The sequence below is a fragment of the Dipodomys merriami genome, unplaced genomic scaffold (assembly GCF_024711535.1).
Source record: "Dipodomys merriami isolate MVZ:Mamm:240054 unplaced genomic scaffold, mDipMer1.0.p SCAF_8, whole genome shotgun sequence".
NCBI lineage: Eukaryota > Metazoa > Chordata > Mammalia > Rodentia > Heteromyidae > Dipodomys > Dipodomys merriami.
The window spans coordinates 36,220,447-36,230,029 of record NW_027206401.1 but is presented as its reverse complement, the minus strand read 5'-3'; the positions used below and the strand labels follow the sequence as shown (position 1 = coordinate 36,230,029).

General features: G+C 35.7%; 1 non-coding gene across 1 annotated transcript; it reads left to right on the top strand.

Annotated features, from left to right (window-relative positions):
• Window positions 1–7,857: 7,857 nt before the first annotated feature.
• Window positions 7,858–7,988, top strand: LOC138819597 (small nucleolar RNA SNORA44). The gene has a single exon (XR_011369515.1). It is a non-coding gene; the product is annotated as a small nucleolar RNA SNORA44 (small nucleolar RNA).
• The last annotated feature ends 1,595 nt before the right edge of the window (window positions 7,989–9,583 follow it).

Here is a 9,583-nt window from a genome sequence, read left to right as displayed (position 1 = left end):
TCTTCACATCTTTAAGTTATGTCTTAGATTTTTAAGGCTCTTATAGATGGAGTTGCTTTCCTGATTTCAGTGTCAATCTTTTTGTTGGCACACAGAAAATCTACTGATTTTTGTGGGTTAATTTTATACCCAAATTTTTGGCAAAGTAGCTCCAGTAACTTGGAGGAGGAATCTACAGGGTTCTTTAAATACAGGATCATGTCATCTGCAAAGAAGGATAGTTTTACTTCTTCATTCCCTACTTGGCCCCTTTTATGTTTTTTTTTTCTTGCCTCATTGTGGCAGGGATCTGGCCAAAAAGGGAACTCTACCACACTATTGGTGAGAATGTAAACTTGTTCAACCACTCTGGAAAGCAGTATGGAGGTTCCTCAAAAAACTAAACATAGAGTTTCCCTATGACCCAGCAATCCCAATCCTGGGCATTTACCCAAACGATCACAAACAAAGCCACACTAAAGCTACCAGCATAATTTTATCCACTGCAGCATTGTTTACCAGAGCCTAGATATGGAATCAACCAGATGCCCCTTGGTGAACAATTGTTCAAGAAAATGTGGTCTACATACACAATGGAATTCTGCTCCTCCATCACAGAGAATGATATTATACCATTTGTTAGGAAATGGAAAGACTTGGAAAAAATGTATTATGTGAAATAAGCCAATGAGACATAGGCTGCATGGTTTCCCTTACTGTAGTTAACTAGAATATGCCTATAAGTAAGCACACTGGATGGTAAAAGACAAAAAATACACCAGGATATGATAAATTATACAGGACTCTAGCCATTCATGCAGTGAGACCAAAAGAGGATATTCTTAGGAGAGTATCACAAACATTCAATAGCTATGTGCATAAGATCATACAAAATAATTTTTAATATAATGAAGTCCAAGAAATGGAAACAAGAGGTTTTTTTCCTTCATTGATATTTTTCTTCACCTTTTGTCTTGTTTGTAAGTTTATCTATTTTGGGGAGGGGACTGAGGGCATAAAGAACTGATGGGACAAAAGGTGAACAAATGCAGCAGTGATATTCATTAGACACTGTTGAAAATGAACTATACAACTCGGGGGGAGGAGAGCAGAAGAGAAAACTTAGGAGACAAAGTGGAAAGAGTGACACTGTTCCAAAAAAAATCTACTTACTACCTGACTTATATAATCTAACCCCTCCGTGTATCACCTTTACAATAAAATAAAAAATACACTTAAAAATAAAATTCAATAAGAAATAAACTCATCTAAACATCTTATGGAATTCCATATATTATTTGTTTTAGCACTGGACATACAGATAGAACTATCATTTATTTATACTAAAATTACTTTCCAGTTTAATAGCTACAGTTAGCTTAAATAAACAAATTGTTCAATAAACCAGTGACTTAGTTATAATTCCACAAGTGAGTTATATTATCTCTTAGGTCACATGGGACCCATTTTTTAGCACTCCAATCTAATGGACTTCTTGTGGCCTCCCTAAGTACCTCAGTAGAGACAAAGTGAACTAGGCAATAGGGAGAAGCCAGCTCATTAGGATCCAATGTGCTGTACTCAGAATTAAATTAAAGAGTCTCACCTCATCAAGCTCAAGCATTCACCATAGCACAGACATCAACGCACAAAGGCCATTGTTTCAACCCAGAAGATGGCTTTATCTGTTGAGTTCTGAATGCACACAATCTAACCTCCTACATAGATGTTCCTGGTCAATTCACAAGGTCAGCAGTTTCCCAAAGGTTATATTGCAGAGTTTTATATGGGTATCCTGGGATTGAGCTACTCAATAGATTTCAACTTGTTTCCTGACACGTTTCATCCAAATGCTTCTCCAAGTGCACCTCTGTGCTCAGACTGTAAAGCAAGGAAAGCAATGCACGGCGAAGACAACAGTAAGAGTGAATCAGGGCATAGATAGAGATATTAGGTTAGAGTTTGTCCAGTGCTCTATTTACTTCTGGAAATAAATTCATATCATTTGAAACTCTGCAAAATGGGGAAGTCCATGTTAATTTTTACTTTGTAACAATTCACAAAAATATGGTCATTAAAGCCACTGAAAACAATCAACCTACTTAAGGGAAAATGTCTAGTTGGAGTATTCAAATGAGTTAATAAAAGGAAAAACTCTCAGACCACATCACAAGAAAGTATAACTGGTTTCCTAGGAGAAAGGGAAGAAAAAACAAGATGAAGCAATGTAGAGACTTCCTCAAGGAGCAACTTATTTAACATTGAAGTTAAATGTATTTTAGGTAGGTCTTAAAAATCATACGTATCAATCGGTTACATGCAATGCTGATTGTTTATTGCTCAAATCAGGGCAAATATTTATTTCATGAAATATTTATCAATTTCTTTATGGTGAAAACACTCAATATTATTTCTCTCAGCTTTGTTAAATAAACAATACATTATCATTATCTATTATACAAACCATGCAATGGCACAACAGAAATTCTTCATCTTCTTTAATTATAACTTACTTCTGCTCAACCTTCTTTCCTCTCTACTTTTCTCATTACCTGCATTGTACTGTCAACTTCTTTGACATTGTCTTTTCTAGATTCCACATATGACTGAGGTAATGTGGCAACTTGTCTTTTTCTGCCTGGCTTATTTTGTTTAATATGATGACTTACCGTTCTATTTATATGGTCAGTAATGACAAGTTTCATTCTTTTTAATGCTGCACAATTTTCCATTGTACACATAGTAGGCCTACTTTATTCAGGTGTTTATTACAAGACAGTCATTTTTATGTATTATAACACAGTCATTTTATTTTTTTCTGGGCACAACATTACTCACCTCAGATGATGCAGGAAATAAGCTCTCAGTCAGTACTGTCTTATCATCTATTGTGTGTAAACTACATGCATCATTGGCATATGTGGTTTTTCCCCAGCAGTGATTTCACTGAACCCATATGCCCATGGAGAACAAGTATTTATTCTATGTGCCACATTTTCTTTATCCATGAATCAGTGTCAGCTTCAGGACACTTGCTATTGGGAACATCATGGAAAATAGATGCTCTTTGACTACTGAGTTCATTCTCTCTCTCTCTCTCTGTCTCTCTGTCTCTCTGTCTCTCTGTCTCTCTCTCTCTCTCTCTCTTTCTCTCTTTCTCTCTCTCTCTCTATCTCTCTCTGTCTCTCTCCATCTCTGTCTCTCTCCCCCTTCCCCAAATACAGAATACATGCATATACACATACGTATGTATATATGCATGTATTTCAGTAATGGGATTGCTAGATCACATGATAGCTCTACTTTTAAGTTTCTGAGGAATTCCCATACTGTTTGATCTAATGGCTATAATAATTTAGACTCCTATCAATAGTATACAAGGATTATCTTTTATGCACATCCTTAAGAAAATTGCTTTAGTCTTTTAGATTATGATTATCACTACTGGAGTGAGATTTCAAGTGACTTTTTGAGTGACAAATTAGGATTCTTTTCTTAAAATCTAGAAAAATCTCAAAACAATTTTAGAATCATGTCTTCAGCATTTAACCACCAGAATTTTTTAAAATATAGTAAGCAATGTGGGTCAAAAAAGATAGAAACCAAATCATAAAGAGACATGAGACACAATGAGCCTTATTACAGAAAAGATAACCATTTAATTTTTACCTAAGGAGAGATAGAAATATGTCCATTGAAGATTTTATAAACATCAGCAACTTGGAAAAGTAAAAAAATGAAGAGAAAATGTAGAATTGCAAGGTAGGAAGAACCATATAAAATAGTACAATGAAATATTTGTAGTGAGAACATGTTCTCTCTTTCTCTAACAAGAGATTAACTGACTTGTATGTTGAATGTTGGAATTCCAGACATAACAACGGAACTTTTGATTCATCAGCATTGACTCTCCAGGCTATAAGGATTATCCCGCTTTCTAGATATTCTACACTGACAATTGTTTTTAATAACTGGAAAGTGGATACTAGGTACAAGGATTCTAAATGTAAATTCTGAGCCTTCTGACCCAACTGTGATAGCAAACTTTTAAACAGAATGGTAACATATACTGAAAGGAGAAAATCTTTTTAACATTTTAACAGATGACAAAGAGGCCCACATGCTCCCAATACTCTTCTGAGAACAGAACCACTGAGAACTCTTTAGGCCATATATCTTTCTATTATTGTACCAAGTGTCTCATTACAATCAAAGATTGTTCCCTATGACCGTGTTATATGCTGCCCATGGGAATCAAACCTTTGATAGAACCCCAAGAAAATGGCTGTTTCATTTATTCATTTCTCCTTTATTGAACATCACAAAGATACTGTAAGTAGTCACTACGGTCTAGGCCATCACAGAACCACTACTACAAGGAGAAAGTCTTTTTCAATATTGTCCTCTTCAGAGTAGATAGAAATAGAATCTTATTTTGTTTGCTGACTTTTCCCTATAGATTGTCAGTTTGTATCAAAAGGAAAAACAATTGCCCTTTTATTACATGAAATAATCAAGAGAGCTAAAGAGATGACCACAGTACAGTTTCCACTGTGTAAAATAATCCAGAGAGAGTAATTCAGTGAATCAAATGTTTTACTATGTGTTATACACAAAGACTATGGATCTTTCTTTCTTTCTTAAGATTTTAGCCATATATCCCAACTAAAATGAACTATTTTCTTAATACAGATTCAAAACATCATTCTTAGGTTTTATTTAAACAAAAGCAAAATATAAATAAATGACAAAATTTAATCAAAGGAAAAATGGTGTTAAAAATAAGATGAAGCTTTGAAAATAAAGATTTTTGTTATCTTTTTGCAACTGGAGACCTAAATTGTGGAATAATGGGAAACTAGTGAAGTCTGTTCTAAATTGTGAAATAATGTGAAACTAGTGAAGTCTATTTGATGTTTTCCTTTTAAACTACTGGAAAAATTATTTGAACAAAGAAAACAAGCTTTCAACCTTAAATTTTAAATGTTTTAAATGCAAAAAGTTTCTCATGAACAAATAGAAATAAAGATAAACTATGTTAACTTATCACAGGCTGGTTGATGATAACATTTTTTCCTATATTGTTATTTGTAATTGTGAAAATCAACAGCTAAGAAATTCTTTCTTTAGTTTAGCTTTCCTAGATTTACATGGGAGAGCTAATTAATAGATATTTTCACCTGTCTCATGAAGTAAAACATGTTAAATTGCTTAATATAAGCAATTTGTTTGGGGCTGGGAAGGTGGCTCGTGGTAGAGTGCTTGCCTTGCATGCAAGAGGTCCTGGGTTCAATTCCTCAGCACCACATAAGCAAAAAGAAAAAAGCCGGAAGTGGCGCTGTGGCTCAAGTGGTAGAGCACTAGCCTTGAGCTGAAGAGCTGAGTGACAGCGCCCAGTCCCAGAATTCAGGCCCCACGACCGGACCCGCCCCCCCCAAAAAAGAACTGTTTTGGAGACTTCAGGATGTATTTGTGTGTGTGCATGCACATGCATGCATGCATGTGGGTGATTGTGTTCCTGAGCTGCTCTTGTGTCATCCATTCAACATGCTTTTGGTATATATTTACTGTATGTTACATGACTCTAAAATCTTGAGTGCTATGTACAGAGTCAGAGAAAGGAATTAGGGTGTCAGACCATCACACTTGACTTGTGGAAGAGTTTCACTTACACATTGTCTAGGCCCCAAGTATTCAGGAATATTTTGTGAACATTGTGTTTAGAACTTATCTGTCATAGAGACTTTACAGAACACAAGTTACTGCCTTTAGTTACCAAATCCTGGGTACATTAAAGTCAGTCAGTGGAGTTATAATTTTTTATCCTAAACAAGGATAGGAGCTATGTGGGGTGCAAATATGAACTAACATAAAATATTGCCCTCATAATATTCATTATTGCTAGAATACAGACCATATTAAAGGAAAAACACAATTATGGGCTAAGGCTTTTGAATGGTACAAGATTTCAGAAATACATACCAGAAAATCTCTCATTGAGAGAGTCTGTGCAACAAGCAAGTTCTATAGAGCAAGAAATTGGAAGGTGGATCAGCCATCATCTGACAGAGCTAAAGGGAAAATGACTGTAGACTTAATGATGCTTTGTCTCTAGCTGTGTTAACTTCTGTCCTTGGGTTAGAATGTTATCTCACAGAATTCCCCAGTTTTGTTGATGCAGAAGTAAAACTTAATTTTTCTTATCATCATGATAATGTTTGCAAATACCTGGAGGATGACTTTGATACTAAGAAAAGGCTTTCCTTCTCATTGAATTATTTACCTACCTAACAGAATTAACATTTAATAATGATTTTGCCTAAAGCTTTCCAAAAGGTTTTTTTTTAATTTAATTTTGTTATTATTGTTAAGGTGTTGTATAGAGGCATTGCCATGTCATAAGTCAAGTAATGAGTGCAATTCTCTTTGGGTAATGTCACCCCTTCCTTCTCTTTCCCTGTTTTCCCCTCACATCCCTGCTGATCAATTGCATAGTTTATTTTCCACATAGTGTATACCATGACTGCACTTGTTCCCTCTTTCTCTCTCCAACTTTATCCCCCATAAAAAGACAAAAAAAATAATTCAAAAGCAAAAATAAGCAACAACAACAAAAATCCCCATGTTTTCATTTTCTGAAGTTTGTTTAGATAAATACTATTTTTAAATTTTCAGAGGAGATATGCTTTTGGGGTTCTCCCTTAAAAGTATCCTCCCTTAGTCTGACTGTTTGGGTGTGAATGCCTAGTCTTTTATAAATTATCATGCCCCATTGTATTTTAGAGTTAGCTTCAACATATGGGATGAAATATGCAGCATTTGTTTCTCTGAGCTTACCTCATTTAACATGATTTGTTCATTTCCCTACAAATGATATGATATTATTGTTTCTAATGGATAAATAAAATCCCACATCTTTTTTATCTGCTCATCTATTGTAGGGCATCCAGACTGTTTCCAAAACTTGGTAATTGTAAATAGTGCAGCAATGAACATAGATGTACAAGCGTCTTTACCATATCCTGATTTGAAAGGTACTGGGTAGATGCCCAAGAGTAGTATGGCTGGGTCATAGGGGATTTCTAGGATCAGTTTTTTAAGGAAACTCCAGACCACCAACTAGAGTGCTTGTACTAGTTTATATTCTCACCAACAGCACAATAAATTTCCCTTTTCCCCATACTTTTAACACTAGCATCTTTTTCTATATTTGTTGGTTAATAATCTATTGTAAGGTAGAACTTTTTTTTTTGTCTTTCCCATATTGGTTTATGCTTATCAGCAAAGATGTAGGTCATAACCATTTCTCATGGGCGACCAGTGTGAGTCTCTTTACACATGGTATTTTGACATGTCCTCATCATTTCTCAACTTTATGGTCAAACAAGATTTTTCAGTCTCATGACTGCACCAGACTTTTTCCTTTCTTGCTTGCTATTGTTTCTAACATATTTATAAGATGATTTCTTTGTTGCTTTGTATGTCTCTCCCCCAGGGTATAACCCCTGTTTTCACTGTATTTGATGTTGGTACAATTTGGGGAGGGGAAGGGAAAAAACAAATCGTTTAAATAGGGATACAGGTGCACCCATTGTAACAATGAGAGATGTACAAGACTTTATGTCGAAAAACGAACTTTATAACTTTGGCACGGGGGAAAGGACTGGGGGGGGGAATGGGGTGGGACATGGGAATGGATGGTAAGGGGAAACAAAGGAGGAGACAACAATGCTTGATAAGAAATGTACTCATTACTTTGTTCATGTGATTGTAACCCCTCTGTACACTTCGAACTTTACAACTTTGGGAGGGGGGAGTGGCGGGATGGGAAGGAGAAACAAAGGAGGAGGCAACAATGCTTGATAAAAATGTACTCGTCAGCATGTTTCCAAGGGCTGTGGCTGATTGTGGCCATGGGATCTCCAACTGCACTAGAGAACAACTTGGAGAGACTTTGACAGCTCGGGTCTGCACAATACCTGTAGCTGCCACTCGCCTTTCCTATAATTTATAAAAATATAAATAAATAAATAAATATAAAAAAAGAAGTGTACTCGTCAATGTAATTGTAACCCCTCTGTACGGTATTTTCACAATAAAAATTTTTTAAAAAAGAAAAAGATAAAACAATACCAAAAAGATAAATAAATAAAAATTAAAAAGAGGGCTGAGAAGGTGGCTCAGTGATAGAGCTCTTGCCTTGCATGCCTGAGGCCCAGGGTTCGATTCCTCAGCACCACATAAGCAAAAAGAAAAAAAGCCGGAAGTGGCTCTGTGGCTCAAGTGGTAGAGCGCTAGCCTTGAGCTGAAGAGCTGAGGGACAGCGCCCAGACCGAGAGTTCAGGCCCCACGACCGGACCCAAAAAAAAAAACAAATTAAAAAGAAAGAAATTACTTATTCGAAAACCTATGTTCACTTTTTAGTGGAATGAAATTAAGATGGAAATCTTGGTATGTATATGTTTGTTATTACTGTCAAAATGGGTATGAGTTTTTTTTTATTGTGAAAATACTGTACAGAGGGGTTACAATTACATGGGCAAGATAATGAGTACATTTCTTATCAAGCATTGTAGCCTCCTCCTTTGTTTCCCCTTCCCATCCCATCCTCCCCCCACCCCCTATCCAAACCCTCCTCCCCTCCGCTACCAAAGTTGTAAAAAGTTCTGCTTTCAGGGTATGAGTTTCTTTAAGCCAACAAAGATTTATCTTCTACATACATAAGTAAACATATAAAGAGAATAATAACAAATACAAATGGTAGGTAGTATGTGTTTGTATGTGTATTATGTGAATTATTATTATCTGCATTTCTAATTGCAATCTACTTTCACATGGTTTATTTCACTGAATAAACACTGAGAGACCTAGTTTCTATTATTCTATGGATACTATCTTATTTGCTTGGAATGCAATAGCTTTACCAGGAAGGCCAACTGTTCTATCCTGAACTTTCCCTAGAAGTTGTCAGTAGGACCAGTCCCTTCTGACCAACCCCTAACTAATCATGCCATATCACTGAAATTACACAGGACATGTAAGTCCTGTGTAAGACATAAATTAAGAGTCTCAAATATCAACCGTAAGTCGAGTAAGAAGTAAACAATATATAATATTTGTAGCTACCTCATCTAAACAACATTAGTCAACAAGACTACTTTCTGCTTTGAAACAAATCTTAACACAAAATGGAATTAAATTTCCTTGACCCAATACCTTCCTAGAAAAGTGACTAATCAGAAAATGGGGCAATGACTATCTAAGATCCCTAAGGGTCCAGTAACTCTAAATCTGTAAATTGGTCAGAAATATTTAGAAGCTGAATCCTCAGGAGTCCATGATACCCAGTAATAATGATCTGCTCCATGGTGAAGAAGGGAAAGAAGACATCAGGAGCTTATTTTTTTTATTTTATTTGTTTTTATTATAAAGGGGAAGTACAGAAGGGTTACATTTACATAAGTGAGGTTATAAGTGCATTTCTTTTCAACCATTGGGTTCTTGAAGTCATTTCCCAGCAGCACACACTAGTCTATTTTTAAATATTGGTCCTTTATTTTAGTGGATAGTTCTGCGGTTAGAGTCAAATGTTTAGAACTGCTTT